Source organism: Dermacentor silvarum, chromosome 10 (assembly GCF_013339745.2).
Source record: "Dermacentor silvarum isolate Dsil-2018 chromosome 10, BIME_Dsil_1.4, whole genome shotgun sequence".
Taxonomy (NCBI): Eukaryota; Metazoa; Arthropoda; class Arachnida; order Ixodida; family Ixodidae; genus Dermacentor; species Dermacentor silvarum.
In genome coordinates this window covers 67,963,739-67,976,235 of record NC_051163.1, presented here as the reverse complement: position 1 = coordinate 67,976,235, position 12,497 = coordinate 67,963,739, and the positions used below count along the sequence as shown (strand labels likewise).

At 47.7% G+C, this 12,497-nt stretch overlaps 1 long non-coding RNA gene across 1 annotated transcript; it reads right to left on the bottom strand.

Annotated features, from left to right (window-relative positions):
• Positions 1 to 10,080: 10,080 nt before the first annotated feature.
• On the bottom strand, positions 10,081 to 12,021 carry LOC119431045 (uncharacterized). The gene is made up of 3 exons (XR_005187968.2): positions 11,923 to 12,021; positions 10,853 to 11,030; positions 10,081 to 10,297 (listed from the first exon to the last, which is right to left on the bottom strand). It is a non-coding gene; the product is annotated as an uncharacterized LOC119431045 (long non-coding RNA).
• Positions 12,022 to 12,497: the final 476 nt, after the last annotated feature.

Here is a 12,497-nt window from a genome sequence, read left to right as displayed (position 1 = left end):
CCACTCTCTTCCTGTCTCTTAACGTTAGGCCTAACATTTTTCTTTCAATCGCTCTCAGTGCGGTGCTGAACTTGTTCTCGACTTCTCTGTTAACTCTAATTTTGGCCCATATGTTAGCACCGGTAGAATGAAATGATTGTACACTTTCTTTTCGACGGCAGTGGTAAGCTCCCAGTCAGGATTTCGCCATGCCTGCGTATGCACTCCCAACCCAATTTTATTCTTCTGTGAATTTCTTTCTCGTGATCAAGGTCCCCTGTGGTAATTGACCTCGATAAAACGTACTCCTTTACATATTCTAGAGGCTGACTGGCAATCCTGAACTCTTGTTCGAAAATTGCGAACCGAAAGTGCTCAAATATTTCGCCGTTGATCCTCAATCCTAAGCCTTCCCAGTCTAAGAGCTGAATACTTTTAAGCATGCAGAGAGAGAGAGAGAGAAAAAAGAGAGGAAGGGCAGGGAGGTTAACATTGCTTGGGAGAGATTGTGTCTCCTTGCTGACCCCTTCTTGATAGTACTTTCTACTTTTCTTGTGGGAAACCAAGGGTAGCTGTGGAATCCTTGTAGATATTTTCTAAGATATTCACGTATGCCCTCCTTTACTCCTTGATTACGCAATGCCTCTATGACTGGGGTATCTCTACTGAATTAAAAGCATTTTCGTAATCTATGAAAGCCATATAGCGAGGTTGATTATACTCCGCAGATTTCTCGATTACCTGCTTAATGAGGACGGATATGATTCATCGTAGAATATCGATTCTGAAGCCAGCCTGTTCTCTTGGATGGCTGAGTCAAGTGTTGACCTGATTCTATTGGCAATTATCTTGGTGAATATCTTATACAATTCTAAAGCAAGCTAAGGGGTCAATAATTCTTCAATTATTTAACGTCTCTTCTCATGGATTAGTATAATGTTGGCGTTCTTCCCGCCTTTGGGCACTTGAAGTCGTGAGGAATTGCGTATAAAGGGCCGCAAGCTTTTCAGGTACCATATCTTCTCCATCTTTGAATAAATCGACTGTTATTCCATCTTATCCAGCAACTTTCCCCCTGGTCATGTCTTTCAAGGCCCTTTAACTTCCTCGCTAGTTATAGAAGGAGCCTCTGTATCCTGTTCGTCACTACTTCGAATGAAAATAGCTTCGCTGCTCTGGGCACTGTACAGGTCAGTATAAAATTCTTCCGCTGCTTCCGCTACTCCAGGCGCATTTCTGCCCTCGCCGTCGCCGCGATGTTCCGTATAAAGTGCAAGGGCGATACCATCGTCCTCGCACGCCGTATACTGCACGCGCGAGTGAAAGCGGGCGACGATGAGCCGACGATGGCGGCTCAATCGCGTGCGTGCAAGGCAGGAAGCGGGCAGGAAGCGCGCCGTCGTCCGTCGCGCGCTAGACTCCACGGGGAGGGAAGGAGGGGGCGGCGTTGTATACCAGCAGCAACTGCGTATTCTATGGAGCCTACATGCAAGCGCTGGCTTGCATGTAGGCTCCCTAGCGTATTCCGCCGCTGAGCGAACCCTATCTTGAAAGAGATCTGCGTTGAATGCTTTGACGGCTCATACCTTGTGCGTGGTGCGTTCTCGCCGCTCAGTTTACACTGAAGCGATTGACAGCACGAACAACACTTCGCTCGCTGCTGCCCGGCAGAGACTTTGTGCGCCGATGACTCACACCTTTTGCGTGCTGCGTGCCCCATACACCCGCATTGTCGCAAGCCACCTAGGGAGTCTTTCCTCGGTAGTATCCTGGGCACGCGAAGCCCGCGCCTTTTGCCGGATTTGTTCAGCTCGTGCTCGGCGCCTAGCGACGACTTCGGGGTCGGACGACTGGTAGTTGGCCTGCCGCCGCTTGCGTTGCTGCTCCGTTCTCCTCGCTCGGCGCTCGACCACTCGACCACGAGACGAACCCAGTACCCCCGTAACGCACACGCAACCCCTAGCAACTCCCAGAGAAAGTCAACCTAGTGCGCCACCGCCTACCTCCTCCTCCGCGACGCTTCGCCTCCTGTCTCCTGCCCCGCTACGGTGAACGCCACGTAGACTTTCCTCTGGGTGGCGTTGTTTGCCGCGCTCTCAGCGCGCGCCATCGTATTTTAGCCAACGCGGTTTCAAACGTAGCACCGCCGATTTCACTGGTGAGCCATGTACGCTTGCGCGTAAAAACACTTCACCCTGAACACAATAAAGCAAATTCGTTCGAAATCTTTGCCGAAGGGCATGCTCATAATGTGGCGAATGTAGAGTGCATTATCAATGATCAAGCTTCAGCTGCGTAGTTTTGTAATTACCTGTAACAATTGGTTATACTGACTGCTCGTCAGCAAGGGCACTGGAACACATGAGGAGGAGGAATAAACTTCATTTTTGTACAGCAGATTTGTGAGGCCTAGGCCTCTCTACCTAGATGACGGCCTCGAGCCCTTGGGCTCTGGCAGCATCTTCGGCCTGTTGGATTGCCTTAAGTTAGTCTTCCGGTCTAGAGCTGAGCAGCACGGTGTCCCACTGCTCTCTGGTCTTGTGCGTTTTATTCTGCGTGGGTGTCCCAGGACAAGCCTTAACCATTTGTTGTAAGTCCGCCCTTTCTTGACAGAATCTGCATCTATCGGTGTAAAGTTCTGGATAGTAACGGTGGTAGGCCACCGGGTTCGGATAGGTTTCTGTTTGTAACAAGCGTCATGTCGTCGCTTGCCGTCTACTTAGCGAGGAGTGTGCCGGGGGAAAACAGGCCCTTTCCAATTTTTAGTGTTTGGTGATCTCGGTAAAGTTGGTCATCCGGTCTCTCTCCGTTCCCAATATTTGCGTGTCACCTGCTCGGTCCGTCAGCTCTCGAGCCAGGTTGTTTCCAATTTATAGGGTTTGGTTATTTCGGTAAAGCTGGGCTTCCGGTCTCTCTCCGTTCCCAATATTTGCGTGTCACCTGCTCCGTCCGTCAGTTCTCGAGCCAGGTTGTTTCCAATTTTTTGTGTTTGGTGATCTCGGTAAAGCTGGTCATCCGGTCTCTCTCCGTTCCCAATATTTGCGTGTCACCTGCTCGGTCCGTCAGCTCTCGAGCCAGGTTGTTTTCAATTTATAGGGTTTGGTTATTTCGGTAAAGCTGGGCTTCCGGTCTCTCTCCGTTCCCAATATTTGCGTGTCACCTGCTCCGTCCGTCAGTTCTCGAGCCAGGTTGTTTCCAGTTTTTTGTGTTTGGTGATCTCGGTAAAGCTGGTCATCCGGTCTCTCTCCGTTCCCAATATTTGCGTGTCACCTGCTCCGTCCGTCAGTTCTCGAGCCAGGTTGTTTCCAATTTTTTGTGTTTGGTGATCTCGGTAAAGCTGGTCATCCGGTCTCTCTCCGTTCCCAATATTTGCGTGTCACCTGCTCCGTCCGTCAGTTCTCGAGCCAGGTTGTTTCCAATTTTTTGTGTTTGGTGATCTCGGTAAAGCTGGTCATCCGGTCTCTCTCCGTTCCCAATATTTGCGTGTCACCTGCTCGGTCCGTCAGTTCTCGAGCCAGGTTGTTTCCAATTTTTTGTGTTTGGTGATCTCGGTAAAGCTGGGCTTCCGGTCTCTCTCCGTTCCCAATATTTGCGTGTCACCTGCTCCGTCCGTCAGTTCTCGAGCCAGGTTGTTTCCAATTTTTTGTGTTTGGTGATCTCGGTAAAGCTGGTCATCCGGTCTCTCTCCGTTCCCAATATTTGCGTGTCACCTGCTCGGTCCGTCAGTTCTCGAGCCAGGTTGTTTCCAATTTATAGTGTTTGGTTATTTCGGTGAAGCTGGTCATCTGGTCTCTCTCCGTTCCCAGTATTTGCGTGTCACCTGCTCGGTCCGTCAGTTCTCGAACCAGGTTGTGCGCTATTTCGTTCCCGGGAAGGGAGGAGTGTGCGGGTGCCCATATAATGTGAACATCTCGATCTTCACGAAAGTTGGCTAAAATTCTTAGCGCTTCCGGCGAGATTCTTCCTTTTGCATAGTTCTTGACGGTGGTCTTGGAGTCGCTGACTATGACGTTGGCCTCCGTGGAGGCTATTTCCAGTGCTAAGGCAGCCTCCTCCGCCACCTCCGCCTTTCCTGTTTTTACAGTGCCACTAACTCTGGAGTCACTCGTAGCAGAGTTCAAAGATTATTTACCCGGAGAACAAGTACTAACTTTCCAAGCGAGAAGTTTTTAAGGGATCACAAGGGATTGTTAACATCCATGAATGTGAGACTGAAAACTGCAATAACCCAGACGAACCCACAGAGCGCTGGTGCCACTATTTGTACAAGCAGGGCATGCAGCCCGCTGTTGCATACACGCACCAGATTCTAGGTTCATTAAAGCCTAGGAATAAAACTCTTCTAAATAATCTGTTTTTTTATACACACTATACATAGCTACGTTCCTAACACATACTCAACTTCTAGTCTCTGTTACAGCTAGTCACGTAATAAAGGTTGCTCTCTGGGGGTGGCCATTTCCAACCACAATGGGAACACTTCCAAAGATGTATTGCAGGCAAATGGGCCGCGAAAGAGGAAAATCCGTTTGATTGAAATCGTGATGTTAACCCATCGCTCCTCTGCTTCTTGGAAATCTTCTCGAAGCAAAACAACAGGCTTTGTTTTATCAACTATTCTCGTTTTCGAAAGACATCATCATCAGCCCATTTTTGCATCCACTGCGGGACGAAGGCCTCTTAACAGTGACACCCAATTACTACGGTCTTGCTCTAACTGATTCCAAATTGCGCCTGCAAATTTCCAAATTTCATCACCCCACCTAATTTTCTCTCTCTCCGGACAACTTTAAACTGACTGGACTCGAGACCGTTCTCTGAGTCAGATACTCGGACCGCGGCTACCTCCGTCACTGGCACAAAAATTTGGAGGAGGCTTAAGCTTCGCCTTTAAGAGTGAAACGCGATAGCGTTCAAACATCCCTGGCTGCTTATCAGGCTTTTTTCGCGTATATTCAAATTACAATCCGACGCTATCATGTCTGCAGGTTGTGGTTAAGTCGTACTTTACGATTTTTCTGACGGATTTTATTTTGAGAAGTTCAATTTTTGTTCATTAATGCCTTGCGCCATGCGAAGGGCCTGCCCAGTCAGGGTGCATGGTTCGAGATGATTTGATTATTTCCGCGAACGACACCGTTGCTTACGTCGATACCGACGCCGACGCCGGATTTTCCGCGACACGGGGCCCTTAACGCTATCGCGTTAAAAAGCGATTCGGGCACTAGTACACTACCTGAAGTGCACCGGTTTAAGAGACCGCTAATAGTGTCCCTGTGCATCATCCCACGTGTACTCAGTACTCACTCTCTTCCTCTTTTCCTCTTTCTATTCCCCTTTTCCTTACCCCCAGTGTAGGGTAGCAAACCGGATGTTTGTCTGGTTGACCTCCCTGCCTTTCCTCTCCTTGCTCTCTCCCTCGTTGGACTGCGCCTCTCTTCTCTTGGTACCTATTCTGTAATTCTAAGGGCCCATTCACACTTGCTACTAGGCGAGGGTCGCGCGACCAATTGCGACTGGCGACCAGAAAACTACTCATAACGAACGATGTTCACACTTACAAATGCGACCGACGAGTCGCTAAACCGAAATGTATCACGATATGCCGTTTACGTCTGCTTGAAATGTCATCGCCGCGTAAAATAAGCGTCTGCGTATACGAACGTCCTGTTCCTTCGCATCTGATTGGTTAAGCTGTTCTGCGACTGTGGTCGCGCGACTGAAGAATCGAGCAGTGAGCGACTGGCCCGAAACGGTCGCATTTCGAGAAAAGCGACCATTTGCGACTACTTGCGACTGGTCGCTTTGCGACCAACTTGGTCGCGCGACCTCGCCTAGTCGCAAGTGTGAATGGGCCCTAATGGTGCACCGATTATCTGCCCTACGCTATACACGTACTTCCCAGTTCCATTTTTTTTACCCTTAAAGAACCCATGTGGTCTGGAATAAACGCGAGCCTTGCGCATCACTGATGCCCGTGTGTTACATTCGGGCGTGCACTACACCCCATATCATGCACTGCTAAAGCGGACAACCGGAGCAGCTATTCCAATAAACTGAGATCACCGGAATACCTGACCAATTAACGAAGTCAGCCGCATAAGCCGGTATTATAAAATGTTGCTGCTTGTGCATTTCTTTATTTATTGGGTGTGCAGGATCTACAAGAAATAAAATAAAAGTCAATTGAAGAAGAAGAAGAAATGTATCGTCTTCCTTCTTTCAGATTTCTGTAACGGATAGCTGTTCATCAAATAATAGCCAATAAGACGCAGAAACGGCCAGAGTGATGTAGGTGGTTATTTAATATAGTTTGCGGACAGTGTTCTCTACTTCTGCCTCGAAAACAAGTGAACATTCCACTAAACGATTCCTCTAAAGACTTCTAAAATGTGCACTGCTGTCATCCAGTCGCTTAACGTTATGCCCACCATTTTTAACAGCGGAGCTGTTGTATAGGTCGATGCTGCGCCGTCCGTCCGTCCATCCGCCGGTGTCACGCAGGTCACGTGACCAGCGGAGGAGGAGAGGCACGCTGGGGGAGGAGGCGACCAATGAGAGGCCACACTGGGCGCGAGGAGAGGCAATGGGTAAAGAGGTGTTTCTGTGCGGCGCGCCCTTTCGGATAACGCGCAACGCGCAGAGCTGCTGCCGACGCCGTCCGCGTGTCCCCGCGTTCGCGCCGAAGGCGCGCAGTGTCTGACTGCAGGCGATGCCTCTGGCGGCGGCTCGGCAGGTTTCAACCAGAAAATTGGACACTCGTCGAGTCGCGTCGCATGTCGTTGTCTCTTCTCGCCTCGCTACGTTTCAATATAATGTTAGTTAATATTGTAGTTCTGTGTTTACGGGTGCTCACGCAATTGCATCACGTGCAACACAGGCACATGTAACACTTGGTCTAACTAACACAGCTTAACTGTTCGACCATCTTCACGGAGGGGAAGGGAGGTAAACATTTTTTTGTCGAATAACGGTGCAAGTCACTCCATTGAGATCTGTCTCAAGTTTAATATGCCCTGTATCTAGGCACGGGTCGACTGGCCACCACGTGCCAAGCGCAGCCCACGTGCTCAGGTGACAGACTTATTTGATGCACGCCCATACAACCACGACTGGGCGAGGTGGGTCTTCACCGTAGGAATCAGGAGATGACGACGAAGGCGGGCATCATGTTTACGGGAAAAAATATACAACGTGCATTTACGTTATATGCACAGTTTAGTGTCTAGAGTGGTCCTTCTAACATTTCGGCCATGCCGGCCTTAAATAAGATCTCGCCTATATTGGAGACAACCGAAGGAAAATGCCAAGCAAGGTTGGTTTTCCCATTGTGGTTTGTATTTGTTGTGCAAGTCATCTCAGGATGTGCCTGTTGTTGCGCAAAATGGAAGAGTTGTGGAGTGGCAACTTTGGAGTTAGAATAACTCCAGAATCTTTCCACATTTCTAACAACCGGAATGTTATGGGGGAAAGGATGGCGCCAGTCGAGCATATGAAACGGGAAAGGGAATTGGAGCCTGAGATTCCGGAATGAGTTGGAATAGAATGGGCATTTAGTCCAGGAGCAGTAAATGTATTTTTTAGACGAGACTACAAAACCAATAAAATTTCCGATTAGAATGAATTATATTTGGCTAATTTCACAAGCCTTACCTGTAGCGCAGCGTGCGATGTGCTCGCGAACCGCTTAACATGTGTGGAGCTAGTACGAGTGACACCTGTTGGCTAGTAGCAAAACTGGTGCATTCTGCTGTCTGTAATTAGCGTCACGTCTGGGTGTGAAAAAAGCCCCTAATCCTAAATTAGAGGAAAATCGCACAAACAAGATGATGGGAAATTTCCCTTGTGGAATCCCGAACCATTGAACACTTTTTTTCTCATTATGATGTTGAAGAAGCCTGCAGATTGACTGAGCCCTTCCTCAGTCTCTTCGCTTGTTCCTATGTAAGGACTAGAGAGGGGAGTCAGAGGACGGGACAGCATGACAGGCTGTCACCCCAAATTGATATGTTGCGGAGATCATTTGATCGCAAGAACTGAATTTATTTTAACGTGTTATATTCGTGACTTGTAACCCTTGCTGTTAAGACATGCTTATTGACGCTATTTCACGGGCAAGCCAATAAGATTTTCAAGTAGAACCAGAGGCGTGGTGCTCCCATTTTCCTAAAAAGGGCGGGGGGGGGGGGCAGGCGGCTTCACTCGGGGGAGGGAAGGAGGTTCATGTGGAAGCAGAACTAATGGTGCACTGAAATAGCCACACAAAATAAGCCAGTCATCCTGGTGATCAAAGTTTGCAAGATTCTTCACGCATGGATAATTCGTTTGTACAACCAGAATCTCCTTGTAACGGCCGGTAATTGGTGCTGCCTAATGTTTGCGGCCTTGGGGGGAGGGGAGGGGGGGGGGGAGAGCACACCTGTTACTCCTTGATTGACGTTTTTTTTTTTTTTTTTGTCGAAATAAAGCGTTTAATGGAACAGGAAGTGCATATCTTGTGTGGTACACACTTCATGAAAACGGAAATACTCAATGCACTCGTGTTAGTGAAGTAAGGTTCCTAAAGTATTGGTACTGTATTGACCAAGCATGTACTCGACCAAGAATATGCACGTGCTCCATCGCCCGAGTGCCCACGCTATGCTTCTTTTTAGGGCTTCTCCTAAAGTTTTCACCACACATTGGCACAGAGATGTGTGCCGGAAACAGAATTGAATAATCAAGAAAAAAAACATTAAATACTCGAAAGATTACAGACAAAACGCGATGCAAAGATAAGAGCCCACAAAGCGAGCGGGAATGTTCTTGTGCAGAAAACAAGCGCTTAACATTATTTGAAACGTCTCTAGGACTTAAATATATGTTTTAGTTACTAGGGGTGCACGGCGCATGCAGTAACGAATTTAAATAAAGTGTTTGATTTGCTGGATTTCGAGGAATTAAATTGATCACCTCATCCACTCCAGGAGTGGGAATGTTCCAACTATAAACATTCTAAGAATTTAAAAGGAGTGGAATTAGCCGGAATCTCCACTCTCTGGAGTGGAATGGAATGGAAGGCCCCACTTCACAACTCGGCACAATGGTGGTGCCAGAGTGACAGGAAGCCTTGGCCATTGTCAAAATACTGGGCGAGGGTGCACAAAATGAAGTTCACAAGACAAGTTTGCCTTATCGTAGTTTTGGAATTCCATCGGCGCCATCTTGGAACGTGGTGCTTCTCACTAAACAAAAGTGATGACGTTGTCTCAAAGATGAGAACGGCGTTTAGCTCGATAAGGGAAAGTAAGCCGCAAGCGTTGCCTTGAAGTGCAGCGCCGGATTCCAGGCCGGTCTTAACAATGCTGAAAGCTGCTGGACGCTTCAACTGGGGATCAGTTACAAGGACGCAGGTGTCTCCTGCTGCAGCAGCCCACCTCTCGCATCGACAGCGGAAGAACTACTTATGATTTGAAAGGTTGGGCCCAGGAAACAAGGACACAAATGAAACGAACAGAACACAAACACTAGCGTCTTTGTTCACAAATCCTTCACGAATTTTGCATTCCCGAATCAGAAATCTTTTCCAACTCCTTTAGCTTCATTTTTTCTAGCGTACTACTGAACTAGAGGCACATATCTTCGTACAGGTTAGCCGAGACACATTTCAATTAGGGACCCAATTTATACGATATGGTTCGTATATTGGGCAGCACAACCAGAAAAATGGTAAATCTCTTTTGTGACTGCTTTTTTATGTGTGTGTGTGTGTTCTGTCATCGTCTGTGCTGAAGAACGTTTCACAGCAATCAGTGAGTGTCTTTATGGACGTGTAAACACTCTCGACGAAAGAGCTTCAAAGATACAATCATTCGTGCGAAACTAAAGTCTTTGCGGAGGCATGGAAATGCAACTAAGCGTCTGTCCTCGTTCAGGCATAGAAAAAATAAACGAAGACCACTAAATATATACTACGAATACAGCGTAAACGACCAGGCTCGAGTGATTTTTTTCATACTCGGTTTGCCCTATCCATTAACACGAGGAAACGGATCCAACAACTTCGCTGTCGTACTTCGTCACATTGCAAATGAGCGAGTCAGAAGTCTGAAAATCAGGTTAAAATGGTTTTTATTTCACAATCATATTTCCAGAAGGAAGAAAGCCCGGTGTTAGGACAGCGAACATCGTTGGGTTCTCGATGAATGCAGGACAGCTCAGTGAGCAAGTGCGGCTAGAAGTTGAACGTGCAGAGATGACGAGGCAGTGCTTCACAGACGCCAGTGGCAGTGGACAGTGGAATGAGTTAGCCAGGTGAAGTTGCTTTCGAAGAGATTACCTGAAAAATTAGAGCAATTATCAGGAACAGTACACAACTCAAGCTAGTTTCAGGAATCACTATTTGCACACATGAATATTTCTGGACTTAGCAATAGTTTCACTTCATATTTGCTCACTATAAATGCGAACGCACGCACTTCTATCTCTCACCATTCAGCATAACTTAACATGGAATCATGAACATAATTACCGTCTCCGACGCTGAGCATGCAATCACCAACAACGCGGCAGTCATGACGGCCTACATCATTGTGCTGGACGTTTCTGCTTTATCTGGAGCATGCACAAGTTCAAGAATTATCTCAATTATATGTGAGCAACCTTACAGATTCGGCTGTGACGCCAGCTGGGAGCGCTTTTCAGCTAATGCTTATTTCCACAAAGTGCTTCTCCCTCGGTCAGAGATACCTTTTTCTTGGAGACCAGCTAATGTCCCTTAGAGACAGTTCAGTGAAACCATCTGGAACCTCTAACAGCAAGTGATAAGGCTATCTAAAATAATTGCAGATGTTATGAGCTTACGTCTGGCACAGCGATTCTGTGCGTCGCTCACCGTGAACTGTTGCTGCGCCGGTTGTGGTTTAAGCTTAGCGCCCGTAGTAGTAGTGCGGGTAGTAGGCGCCGTAGTAGCCGGCGTAAGGGTAGCCGTAGTACAGGCTGTCTGCGACGTAGTACTGTGGTGCTGCCACAGTGTAGGAGACAGCGAACAAGGCCAGCATGGCGAGGAGGATCTGGGGAAAGAAACCATAGTTTCTTGTAAAAAAATGAAATAGCAAATTCCTGCGATCTCACCAACCTATATGAAGAGGGCGTAGCCGTTTCAGCAAACTTAATTTCGCCCTATAGCCAGCATCTGTCCCCAGAAGCCTTAATTGTAGGCGTTGTTGATCATACCATGTCCACGCAAGAGCTCTGAGACAAATCTAAATGAGAGGTTAAAGCCTGAGCCCTTCAACCAAGCGGAATTCATCAATTTATGTCGAAATCTCAACCAGTCAGCTGTTTTGCGCAACGTAGATATTGTGCTACCTCCAACACTACCAATGGGTCAACTCCACAATGTCATGCCATAAGATACTGCAGGACATCCTGATTTGTTTACAGTGTATAGTGCATCCACAACACACACACACATACTTTGCTAAGACGTTCTAAAGCGCCTGCAGACAAGAGTTCATAAGGACGTCGCCTATTGCTCTCTCATAGCCATCATTGGCGAGACTGCAATACACAGACCCAATGCTTTTTGTTCCTGGGTAAACTTTGAAATCTTCTTCCAGCTAAGCTTTTCTGCCCAGCCCATTTACTGCAGGAAAGAAAAAGGAAAATAAATTGTTTCTTTACAGTTACGTTCTCGCCTCGCCTATGAGTGAAAGTGAATATTGCCGGATTTCTGCGACCAAGTATCAGGGTTTCCATCTGAAAAAGAGTTCGCAAGTGCACTGACCCTCGCCACATCGTCACTTCTAGATTAAAACGGCTTCATTCTTCGGCTTAAATCGTGGTTCCTGACTAACTCGTACGAGTACGCAAATGTAACACAATGTAACGTACATAAACAAGGCTTTGTCACTGACACGAAGATACAGACGAACGAGGCGACAAGCCAACGTCGGTACCCACCAGAACCTTGATCATGGTGGCTGGGTGCGCGGTGCTCTGAGGGCTCGAGAGAAGAGGCTGTGTGATGAGGTCGGTGTCTGTGCCTCCTCACCGGCACGGCCGCCGTTATATACGGGTTCGCTCAAGGCGACACCTCCACTTTCGCGCACCACGATGGCCCGGCTCCGTAATTGCGCAAGGGAATCGTTCGCGCGCTAGTGCTCGCAAGCGACACGGAAAAAGATGGGCAGAAACGCATAGCAGATTCTCTTGCATAGCAGTCACTCAATCCCCAGATTTTCCTATCGGTGTTTTATTTTCGCTGTCTCTTTTGGGTGAGGCGCGTATATCCCGCTAGCAATACAGGCGATGAAGTATCCATGTGCTATATGTACATTGTAGCGATTCTTCAACTTGCCTCATTTGGTTTCTAGCGCCACGTGCAAGAATGGGATGTAGATATTCTTGTGAGTGCAGTATACCACGTTGCGCTGCCCGATAATCGCACTACCACACATAACCAAAGATGTGAGGTAGGTGGTTTTCTTCAATGGTGCCAGCAATGCATCGTGTAAACGGATGACGTAGAAAAAAAA